Below are 12,943 nucleotides of genomic sequence, written 5' to 3' on the forward strand. Positions count from 1 at the left end.
ACACAAATGTACACATATACACACGAATGTGTACACATATATACACACATCGTCACACGGTATTTATAGACCTGGGCGTCGACCGAAATACTTAACCCCGAGGAGGATGTTGTCTGCCTGGCCCCCTTCCCTCCCCCACTCCGAGCGATATTCCATTTGCTAGTTAATTGTTGGTAGTTAATTAGTCAGACGTCGACTCGATATGAGTGTCGGTTGACCAAGGACGGGTTCAACGGGACTAATTTTAATCTGTTAATTGGCTGATCGAGTCCATCGAACAGGCGTCTCGCCTCTCTATGATTCGGTTATTACAATTATACGGGTCTGGGTGGGTGTACCGTGAATCACGTGACAATCGGATGACAGGTATCTTTATACATCAGTCAGGTGAGTTGGTTTTGTCAATGGACTGTCCTGAGCATTCGTAAATTTCTAACGATAGAGACCGCGTTGGTCGTGGATCATGGGACGACTGGTGATCCCTTTAGCATTAGGAATTCTGTGGAAAAATAGGGAATTTTCATATTATAAATTTAATTTATAAATACATATTAAATATAAATTTTACATTGTCAAACGATACAATCTACTTGAACGGAAAGTCAGCCGAAATAGGCTCCACTGTAAACCTGTCAAAGGACACGTTGAAAATGAATCTATTCTAGGTTCGTATATCATAAGTCTACGAGGAGCTTCATTAAAATACGAAAGGAGCATATAATTTATGCGATATAAGGTGTCTAGTGATGAATTAAAGGGTAATAGATTCTACGTTGGTACTTGGCACGTGAACATCCTTCCTCAAAGACTCTGTCACCACGCTTGAAGCTAAAAGATTCGATCAAAAATTCCCGGGACATCGTGTATAAGGACTTTATTAGTAATCCTTCATGATAATTCCATAGGATCACAATTAACGACAATATCTGCAGGTAAACCTATCAGAGACTTCGTGATTTTTACTTAAAAAAATTAGCAAATTTTATTATTTATCACTTAAAGTCATTGCATTGCAATTTTTACCAGTGTATTCAATCTGACACCGAGGAACAAATTACGTTGGGAAAATTAGTGACGGTTGAGGGTTAATAAAACAGTTCAGTCGCGAATAGACGAAAGCCGCAACACAATCTGGCAATATTTTTCCAGGCTCCCTTCGCAAGTTTCAGGGCTGGTTGCTTGTACCGTTCTCGTCGCGGCGAGATAAACTCGGTTCTTACGGCTCGATTCCGGTGGGCGTTCGTAGTTAAATCGGATAGTGGGGCCACCGTAGACGGAACAAAAGCCTCCGCGAATCGATCGATTGGCTGCGAGCCGTTATCTTTCGCGTCCGCGTTTCCCTCTTTCCTTGTTCAACGAACGCCTGCTGTTTCACGCTCGCGACTCGTCTCGATTGTCAACGCGTCTACGACGAGATCGGGGGATTAATTGGGAGCCTGGAAGGCCGATCCTTTCTTCGTGGATCCGTTCAAGTGTTCGTCGCGACGCACCACAAATCGGACGTATAGTTGTCAAATAAGACTATGACTCAAAAATTACGAATTTCGTACCTGTTTGCGCATTTACACAACCGTGCATGAGTATTTAGAAGACCTTGTCGGCATGAAGAACATTGTGATGTTCCGTAAAAATTACTTGAACCCTTTAACGTCTAGACACTTGAATCGTTATTTTAAAATTACGAAACTGATATGTATGTTGTAGCTTGTTATTTTAAAGTCGAAAATATCGTATTTCGTAATGCCTTGTAACATTTCTTGCATATTTGGTAATTGTCCTAATACTTATGAACAGGAGTGTACCTCTCGATTACCTTAGTTACCAATGTCTTGACAACGTCATAAAACTTTGCCTCCTACAGCATCACATATATCGAGTGACTGTGAAACACAAACGTGCCAATTCATAAATATTCATGTCTTGTAGAATAGTTCATTGTGTCACCCGGTGTATAACAAATTCTATCGCCCACGTTATAGAAAGCATCAAAGGGGTGGGGGTTTAGAGTTCGAGAGACTTTTCCTACTGAGATGCGTAAAGTAGTTATAAAATTATTTAGTGTCAACTATAGACCCGTTTAATCGCTGGTGAATATTCAACGTGAGAGGCGTTAATAGCGATCTGGAGCTGGCGAGCGCTTAACCGGGCGAGCAATTATCGTGGAACGCCCATTATCTGGACAGTCGAAGGGTTCGGACCTATTAAAGCGGTAATTGTATGCCTGTTCGATTATTCGGTCGAAACGGGCCGAGGCTCTTTAATTGGAGAATTTCCACCTGCGTGGATGAACGATCAGATTCTGCGGGGGATTTCTGCAAGAAAGATAGGATTGTGTTATGGTAAAAATAAAAAGTTCGTTGTTAAATTTGACACTTAAGTTGGAATTTAATCGACGATTGCATAGGGCATAAACATCTGTTCAATTGTTCAAGTAACTAACTAGGGAAACTCGTCAGTCAAGTATTTTTAGCAGTGTAAAAACACATTATGCTATTCAGAATTGTTCGTTGACATTGCAATAAATTCGTGTCATAACAAAATTATTTAAAATAAAAAAGGAGTACTTTTTAAGTACACACACACGCAGAAGGAAACACATCGCTATTGTCGATATTATTATTTTCTTGAATATTAAAGATCGTGATAGTTTTATAATAAGTAGAAACATTTCACTATTCTCTCTGTAACATCCCACTGACACTTCCCACTAACTCACTGTTAACTAATTCTATCCTATGAAACACTAAGTAGATATGGACGACCATGGTCAGACCTAGAATCATGAAGTGTTTATCAATAAAAAAAGTTGGGATTACAATTGACATTCAAATCGAATCGATAATAATCGATCCATGTTACTTCAAATTCCACCAAAATCAGTCGAAACCGACTCTGGACTCAACCCATCTCCATACACTTTCACCTTAGCTGTCCTACGATTCATTCAGTAGAAGTGGAAAACCATGGTCAGACCAAGAATCACTAATAGCGTCAGTAAATAAAAAAATGTCGATCACTTCTATCCAGATTAGAATCGAATAGACGTCCAAAACGAATAAAAAATGATCGACCCACGTCAGTTCGAATTTCGCCAAAATCGTGTCGAAACCGACTCGGGATGCAACCGTCTGCATGCACTTTCACCTTAGCCGTCGCGTCGGCCTGTGAACGTCCCCGTCCTCTGGCTGCACACACGCGCACGCACACAGACACGCGCATACACACCGTGATATCCTGGCAGGCAGGAACGGAATTCAGTTCGACCTCAACAGTGCAAACAGAAGCATTGATTTCACCGCTTTCAAACACACCCCAGCAAAGCGTCAGTCGCTCGGGGTGGTCCCCGTGGCCCCGTGGTACGTGTGCGTGAGGGACCTGCGCGTTTAAACGCGTGCACGGTTGTGTATGTACGTGGGCACCACCACGTACGTCGACGTCGTCGACGACTACGGCTGCCGGCGGCTCTCCTTGTCGGCGATGCGGTTCTAATAATAATGCTAATTGAAATCAGCACGCCCGCGAAAATCGACGGCGCCAGCCCTTCGGGTTTCCACGCTCGAGTAGCTGCCGACTCGGATCACGTTCCCGTCTCCTCCATATAAGCCGAATTGTCTGACTGGAGCCGTCACGGACGAAATTTTCCGAAGACTTAACGTCGCGAATTAAGGCGACGTTCACCCCCTCAGGAGGCTCGATTCTCCCATCACGGAAATGTCTGTTTCACCCACTTACGGTACCCACTTACAGTACACCACTCTTTACGGTACGCGAATTTCATTTCCTGTGGCTTAATGTTATTACTAATCATATGTACAATGCTTTGTTTGTAGAGGAAATCGAATTTGAATAGGACTTGATAGTATAGTACAACCATAGTATGCTACGATGTACACTACTCTCCATAAAAGCCTCAATATCAAACAAGACTACCCTTGCACTGGACCCTTTAATTACTCGGCATAACCTGTACACACGTTGACTAGATTGACGGTAACGTGACGATTTTTAATAATTACGAATTTGAGGAATTGTTACGATATTATTAAAGACCAGGTGTCCTAGTACTTATGAACGGCAATTTACGTTAGGTCATTCAGAAAATCATTTCTGCCCCTTAACCTACTGTCTTCAGAAGCTCTGCTTACTCTAAAATTAATCCGAACAGCCTTTCTCCGTCGTTGTCGAACACTTCTTCGCAGAAATCTCTCCACTCGATTCATTAAAAATACGAGAGAAACTTTTCCACCCTACCTCCTAGTCGCCTCCCGATCCAACTGGGCCCACGATCTACAAGTTCACGGTCCGGCTCACCCGAGACCGGACACAAGCAAACAAACAGGGTACAATACCGTGAAACCGCTGTTACCCCGTTCCACGCGAAACACCAGCATAGACTCGAACCCTCGTCTCGCAGGTTCTCGGAACCATCAGCAGCCACAGTATGGCGACAATTCCAGCTCATTTAGTCCGCGTACGTCACCACTCTCTCTGCCTAAAAACGTCGACAAACCATGGACAATTGTATGTTGACGAGCGTGGAGCTAGAATGAACGTGATAGCGTCAATGTGTTTTGAGTGAAGTCGAAGGTGGATGGCCTGTGGCTCATTGATCATTGGAGAATTTAAGCTAGGATTTTGGCATGCCTGCGGTCTTGAAAGAGGGTGCGTGAGGCTAAACAGACTTAGATGATAGATAGACCTTCGACTATCGATGACACAAAGGTTTGTTTATCTGAAAGGAATAGGTGGAAACTGGAGATGACAAGCAACTGGACATTGGGTTGTCTTAAGAATTAGGACATTGTTCCTAGAATCCAGGAGTAATGGACTCTAGGACTCTAAGACCTAGGATCTAGAATTTAGGAGTAATGGACTCTAGGACTCAAAGACCTAGGATGTAGATTGTAGGAACAATGGACTCTGAGACTCTAAGACCTAGGATGTAGAATGTAGGAGCAATGGTCTACAGGACTCTAAGACCTAGGATCTAGAATGTAGGAGTAATGGACTCTGGGACTCTAAGACCTAGGATGTAGACTGTAGGATCAATGGACTCTAGGACCTAAATTCTGGAAACAATGGACTCTGAGACTCTAAGACCTAGGATGTAGAATGTAAGAACAATGGACTCTAGGACTCTAAGACCTAGGACCTAGACTCTAGGAGTAATGGACTCTAGGACTCTAAGACCTTGGATGTAGACTGTAGGAGCAATGGATTCTAGGACCTAAATTCTAGGAACAATGGACTCCAAGACTCTAGTACCTAGGACCCAAAGGATCTGGCCAGGGCGTAGGAACGCAAGCAATGGACTCTAGGACCTAAATTCTGGAAACAATGGACTCCAAGACTCTAGTACCTAGGACCCAAAGGATCTGGCCAGGGCGTAGGAACGCAAAATGCCTTCTGTTGAGAGGACTATGTCAAACCGAACATCACTAAAACAGCCCCTAGACGATTATCGTACTTCACTGCGATTTATCGTCCTTAAACTTGTACAACAAATTGCAAAGACAGATCGACAGATTTGTAGCATGACCGTACAACCGCGCCACAAACGTTGTACAATCAGTCGTACCTTCTTCCCCATTTTACCCCAGAATATCAGAGGAATATAGTTCATACTAAAAAAAAAAAATATCAAGGCATCCAACAGAAACTTCTGACAAACGTGTACATGACCAGTCGTCGATACTCCGTCGAGCTACCCACGAGCCGCTCACCTTTCGCGAAGAAGAGAGCAGTCAGGGTGGCAATAACCCAGCCGGCTGCGGGTGGTGTGGGTTCCAGCACGGATAGTTGAGCGCCTGGCGGAGGGGGTGGTGGACGGGGAGGGGATCGCGTTGGGGGATGAGGAGGAGGGGCGGCGAAGCGAACGTTTAATAAAAGATGCGCAGAGATAGCGCCATTACCCCGGCTTGCATTATTTACCGGTGCGAGGCAACTCTCTGGCCGCGTTCCGCCGCAGTCGCGGCGTTAGGTAGGCGTGTCGTGTCCAAGTGTGTACACGACCGCCGTGTATGTGAACGTCGGTAGCTCAGCTCTCTGTGCCTGTGTGTGCGGAAACGTACCTGACGGTTCATCTACCACCGTGCGCCGTCGTCTTGGTTACACGGACACGGGGAAGAATCGGGGCAGAAGCCTCGATCGCCAAGATGGGCGCGGGAGAAAGATCGTTTCTGGGAGCTCGTGATCGTTGTTTTTTTAGGGGGTGGGGGGATGATCGCGTTTCCTTATGCGTGACTGCTGCTTTCGAACAGCGTCTGATAGCATGTCAGGTTCTTGGAAGATGTCTGACTGGCTTTATCGTCGCGAATTTGATGCTTTGAGGTCGTTCTAGGTGTCGTTATCAGGCTGGACGCTTAGGGTATTGATGTTGTTTGGGGTTGGTGGAGATAGTTGGGATTGTGCTTTGGGTCTTGGACTCTGGAAATGATGTTTGGTGTGAGGATGACTTTTTGAGGTATACCTTTTTGTTTGTAACGTTATTCTGGTTAGTAGTCCTTGACAATATTTTATAGGGAATCATCCGAAATTTTGTATTTTATTGTATTTGGTGAAGAAAAGGAGGTCTAGATTGATGAATTGCATTTAGGCCTTTGCACTCCGAGCTTTTCTCCCACGGGGAAACTGCAATTCCATAACACTTTTAAAGAAAGGATAAATTATTAATGTAAATAATATGATAGTTAGTGAGAATCATCGTTGGAGTGCAAAGAGTCAATACGAGTCAGTCTTGCTAACTTAAATAACATTGTAAATACTAATTTACAGTGAATGCTAATTACTTCGACTGAGAAACTTTAAAGTAATTTTGACCACATCTGAATTTTTAACGTGCTTTTAAGTCATTTTTCCTAAGCAGTGCCACCTATCATTCAACTTGTCCAACTCGAAAAATAATAAAATACAGGCACCTGTCAGGTGTCCTTATAGCAGGAAGGTGGGGGTATTCGGTTTAATTATGGAACTTGATGTCGTCCACGTGTATTCAGAGCTTGGTCCAGTCTGGATACTAGCTGCCAAAACTCTGGACCACTTGTCCACGAGCAATTGGATACAACTTGACAGCGACTCGGCGCATATTTCCAGGTAGCAGGTTAATGTGCCTCGTTGAAGTGTTGCCAGAAATTACCGCTAGTTACACCTATCCGGTGACTGCCGCTTAATTTTGATTAGGCTTAAGACATATTCCATTTTACATAAGAATTCTGAGAAGTGGCATCAGGCTGACGTAATATTAAAAAATCGCGCTGAACCCCTTTATTAAAATTTGTGGAAAAATTATTTCACTTAAAAGACTATTATATTATACATCGAATCTATATAATGCCACCAGAATTTTTAAAATCGGTTAACAACTTTTTACGTTACAATGGACACCGTTTGCATACAATACAATTTTGGATCAATACGCCACCTGCAAACGCAGGAATAGTGAGACAAAAATTTTTGTTAAACACCTTCAACCTATAACAAATAAAGACCAGGAAGTTTGATTACCATATCATCTTCGCCCCTTAAAAAAAAATTCCTGTCACCACTTTTTTCCACCCATCAAAGGAAAAAGGCCCTCAAATCATGGCCGTGATCGTGATTCCACGATCACTTTGATAAATCACCGTTAGCGATTTCGCAGGCCATTTTCGCCAACCGTTCCGCCGTTCCCGAAACTCTGCGGAAACCCCAGTTTCCTTACCCGCGGTCTCGAGAACCACCCCCGTCGCGACGGGCCGACCAGGAGAGAAACCTTTGTAACGAGTGGCATTACTCCAGGGGATGGAAAACACCGTTAATTACCACCTGGCGGGCCGTTCGTTATCCAACCGGACCTGGTGTACCCGGGGCCTGGCGGTGTAGCGGTTCGCCTAAATTGCCTTCTCACTTCTTGGGCGAAGATCGCCGCGATTACGCCCTCCCCCCTCGTCCCTCTGAATCAGCCCAGGTTGTTTCTCTTCTCTGCACTTTGTTCGTTGTATACTGCAAGGTATAGGGTGGGCCGAGAAAGGGGTTGGCTGAAACAACGCGGACACCAGAGCAAGAGAGAGTAAGATCGAGGGGGTTGGCGACCGAGGGAGACGAAGTGTAAGTGTACTCGAGAGGGTAAGGGGGAGGGGGTGGAAATTCGGAAGGAACCTGGCCGAGGGAAAATTCGGGGGTGGAAGTAACGACAGAAGTAGGGTGAACGAAGAGATACAGCCCGCGTCAAGGGCAACGGGAGAGCCGAAACCAACCCCTCGGTGACGACGGTGAACGACCAAGGCTGACAGAGGCGGAGAGGGTAGCGGATGGAGGAGGTTCGAGTGGAAAGCCGAAAGGCGAACTTGACATTTATATCGGGGATTCTCGGCTTTACACCGTGAAGAACCCTTTCGTTGATACCGTGGAACGAGAAAAGGGGATGGAGAAAGATTGGAGGTGGGGGTTGGAAAGTACGGGCCAAGTAAAAGATCCGTCCTCGTGGGCTCGATCTCTACTCCTTTCTTACTGGCTCTCTAACTCGGGGAAATTATGTCCGGACAGCTCGCAGTCGAGGGAACTTCAATCGAGCGTGACGGGTAGGTCCATAACCATTAAAGTTTTCGTGTTATGGTGATCCTTGGAATGTCTATTCCTTAAGGGTAGTCAATGCAATGTGCGATTTGCATCTGTTGATATATTGTTTGGGTTACCGTGTATCTGTATTGGATCGTGCAAAGACAATTCGAAAATGAATTTTACAGACAAACTCTAGAAGATCGTGCCTATGAATAGTCACAGAAATGGTTGAAATAATTGAAAACGACGGTCGTACTTGGGATTTTGTTACTGGTGGAGAATGAATGTTTTCTCGATTGAGAAATCAACCTTCATATTGTATGAACGTAATGTTTCGAATGACAAGAACTACCTGTACGATTTTGTAATCTGATTTTCTATGGTTGGTAATGTTGAATGCATATTTATTCGCACAGGATAATCAAAAGGAGAATTGTTATCCTCGATAGGACATAACATTTTTATCCTCCTAATGTACCGACAGTAGGACGATAAGAAATGCTGTTTTACTCATCGATGGTACATATCTCAACGATCGATCGAGGGTTATCAACACAGGGGATGCTGTTGCAGGGATACAGTAGAAGCTCGTTTACTGTCAGACAATTATCTTTCATCTTTATTCATGTATATTAATTACTAGTACCTTCATTAGCTCTCTATCGTTACTGTCCTTTAATATTTATCCTATTTAGACTAAATAATCTGAAATTAATACAAAACCTAGGTATCGGTTTAGTCTTCGTAAGATCAAATGAGAATTATTTCACTAAAAATTACTTTACAAGTGAATAATTTGTGTTTTATCACAAATGATTAAACAACAATCCCGTTTTAGTATTTGCGAAAAATATTAAATATTTGTTATTTTATTTAAATGAGTGCAATTACGTTTTGTGCATAAGTTTCGAGCAAATGATTTAGAAAGTATTAAATTTTTCAATCGGCATTTATTGTTATTAACCTTGACATTGGCTTTCGTCAACAAGAACGAGAAATATGTTAGTTTCCCAGATCATGCTTCCCATGAAGTAAAGTCTGAATAAATTTAGTGTTCTGTATATACGTATTAACGGACATTTAATAAGCTATTTTTTTGGATAAGTGACGAAATACATATATATTTTTGGCATTATGTATTTCCAAGTGTTACATTCGTCGTTGAAACTGAAGTGGTGCACATGTTGTTCGCGCCAAGTGAATTAGGCGGGAATGTGCCTACCGCTGTGACCAATCAGCTACTCGCAATCCCCCGAAGATAGCCGAATGAACCGCTCGAGACCGGCCGAGTGTAACCGAAGTGTCATTCCTCTAGGAGGAGTTGACGGAATAAGACGTAGAAGCCGTTTGCTCGTGCTAAAGTGAGTGTTTGACATTTACTTTTCATCTTTAATCATATATATTAATTACTAGTACCTTCATTAGCTCTCTATCGTTACTGTCCTTTAATATTTATCCTATTTAGACTAAATAATCTCAATTAATACGATACCTAGGTATCGGTTTAATCTTCGGTTTCACTGTGTACCAATTAATACAATATTTACGTATTTCTGACTCAATTTGTAATCTTTGCGACACACCATGAGTTCAATAATTGTTCATTTGTAACGTAACTATTCTTAACGTTGTGTAATTACTTAAAATGCATGTTTATTTTCTGTTTCAGAGTTTCGGCTCAGAAGTACGCACTACCGTCCTGAGTATCGTTGAGTCCCTTCAAACGGAATTCGGCGGGAAATTGGTGAACTCTGGTAAGTTATTATAACATTTATTATAACAAAAAAGTGACACTTCATTACATATTTTTATATTGTTTTTGACCGTAAGTGAAATAGTCGCGATTTTGTGGTTTGTTCTAAGATTAAATGAGAATTTTTTCGAGAAATTTTTTCAAATCATATATTTAGTTGAAGCATTCAAAATGGCTTCCTTGAATGTTACAAAATTTAAACGACAATACTTCGAGACATTTAAATTGGAAATGTTTGTGATTTACTGTATCTCGGTCGTGAAATCGTATTAAAATAAACAATTTCTCGTGTCTTTCCGTATGAGATTATTGTATTTGCATTTATATACAGTTTCGGATATAAATTTGATTAATACAAGCTGTATAGTTTATCATGCTTTGTATCAAAGTATGTGTAACTAATGCAATTTTGGTACTTGTAAAGATTTTCTAAATATGTACAAAAGCAGGATGTGGATTAAATAAAAAAACAAACATGCTTACAGCATAGTTATGTATTATGCTACAACATAATACATAAATATTATGAACTAAATAATGAGCGTGTAACATTTATCAATAATATTAATATTGAGTATAATAAATTCTTGTCTTTTTGTTTTTAGTCAAACACTAAAACGGACATCCTACTGTGAAGTTCCACCAGCAATGACTGTAGGCCCTTCTACTATCGGGTGAGTCTTTGCATGCCTTTTTTATTCCTCCAGTGCCTAATCATGCCATAGGACAATTAGTCCAACGTGGCACGGGCAACTGGTTGTATAATATACTAAATGTGGCTAGTACAGTGAACGTGGGTATGCTATCATACCTTCGAGTAGTAACATTGATTAACTGTATTTCATAGCTAGGGTAGGGTCTTCTTATACATAGCATTTTCTAGTACTGATACAATTAATAAACATTTTATAATTGGACAAAGCAGTATTAATACTCTTAATACTCAATGTGTATTCTTCAGTTCATTGTATATATGAATCTCTGAAGGCTAGAATATATTGAATACATATATGATGAATGAAACGTTAGTGGAGGAATGTGACAACCTCAGACTTTCTCCTTGGACAAACCAATATAATCACACAATGATAATACAAGATGGTATCCAATGAGAATATCATTGAATAGCTTGATCTAATTTCATATTTTGCATGATTTAAAATTTTGATACTTTGCATTAAAAAAAAGTGTTCCATACACACATTATATTAGAGATCATGTGTAAGAAGACATTTTGCGATGGGTAGGTTTCTGAGGCAAAGTAACATGTTTGCTATACTTATGTTATGTGTCTTGCAATGGCTTTGACAATGGGATCACCCATGGATTGTTCAATATGTAGAGTCAAATATCTAATTAAAGAATCATGATTAGTCTTTTTGTCTTTAAAAGTGAATTTCCAGTAGGGTCTTTTTCTTAATGACTGAATTCTATTAAATTAATAAATATGCAATTTTTGCTATTCAATTCTTATTAATACAAAGTTGAGTCATTTTAATTACAAATTAAATGAAAAAGAATCAAAGAATATTAACGTGTTAAAAGAGTAGTAACTAATAATTTTTTTCGTCAGGATTTTCAAGATAATGACGTCCAGGAAAGCTCACATTCATCACTGAGTACTCAATAAGATGTCCACGGGAAAAGCTCCACTTGATTCAAGATTCTTGTCTTATACAGAGCCCTTCTACCATCGGGTGAGTCGCATGCTTTTTTATTCCTCTGGTCCCCAATCATGCCGTAGGACGATAGGTCCGAAGCGGCACGGGCGACTGGTTGTATACGTGCTAAATTTGACGAGTACAGTGAACGCGGATATGCAATCATATCCGCGAGTAGTAACATTGATCTGTTGTGTTCCTTAGCTAGGCTAGGGTCTTCTTGTATGCCATGTTTACAATTAGTAATGCAATTCATAAATATTTTATATTTAAAGTATATTTATGAATGCAACTTTAAAAGTTTGATATAGAGGTGAATGTGATGCGAACGAAGTCACATTGCTTACATATAATTTCAATGTCGTCGTCTGGTATCATTTATAACTGTAGAATGGAGTACAATTTACATAAGGAAATTTACAGAATATAGAAAATACAACAAATTCACAATAGTCTACAACTACAGTCAGCTGGTACGAAAATAGTATTAAATTCATTAATGTGTAAAAGAAATTTAGATAATAGATTTGAATATAGAGTAGAAAGAACGGAAGCCACACCGGTATGTTTAAAATAGAGGGGAAAACATGGTGGTGCCTCCTCAGATGAGCATGTTGTAGCAGTTAGCGCAATACCACGAGACGCGACAGCACGTTTCAAAAACCGGAACCAGTGTCGCAAGACACAAAGGTATCATTCGTATTTGCAAGTTCCATGAATAGTGGAACACGTGTACTGGGAATCGCAATAAAGTATCGGTGCATAAAAAGAAGACGTATTAAGTTATGTCACCTGTGCATCGATATGCACGCCCTAGTGAAAAACCGCGTGTTATGGAACAATTTAACACGTTGTGCATGTATGACCATTGAAAAGTGCATTGCGATTTCCAGTTATCGTGGCCGGTGTTTTCGTTGCCACTGGCAAAGAACGCATACGGTTACGTACACGGGTAGACTACCGAGACGTACTGGCGTGTATTCACGACCAC

Source organism: Dufourea novaeangliae, unplaced genomic scaffold (genome assembly GCF_001272555.1).
Source record: "Dufourea novaeangliae isolate 0120121106 unplaced genomic scaffold, ASM127255v1 scaffold146, whole genome shotgun sequence".
Taxonomy (NCBI): Eukaryota; Metazoa; Arthropoda; class Insecta; order Hymenoptera; family Halictidae; genus Dufourea; species Dufourea novaeangliae.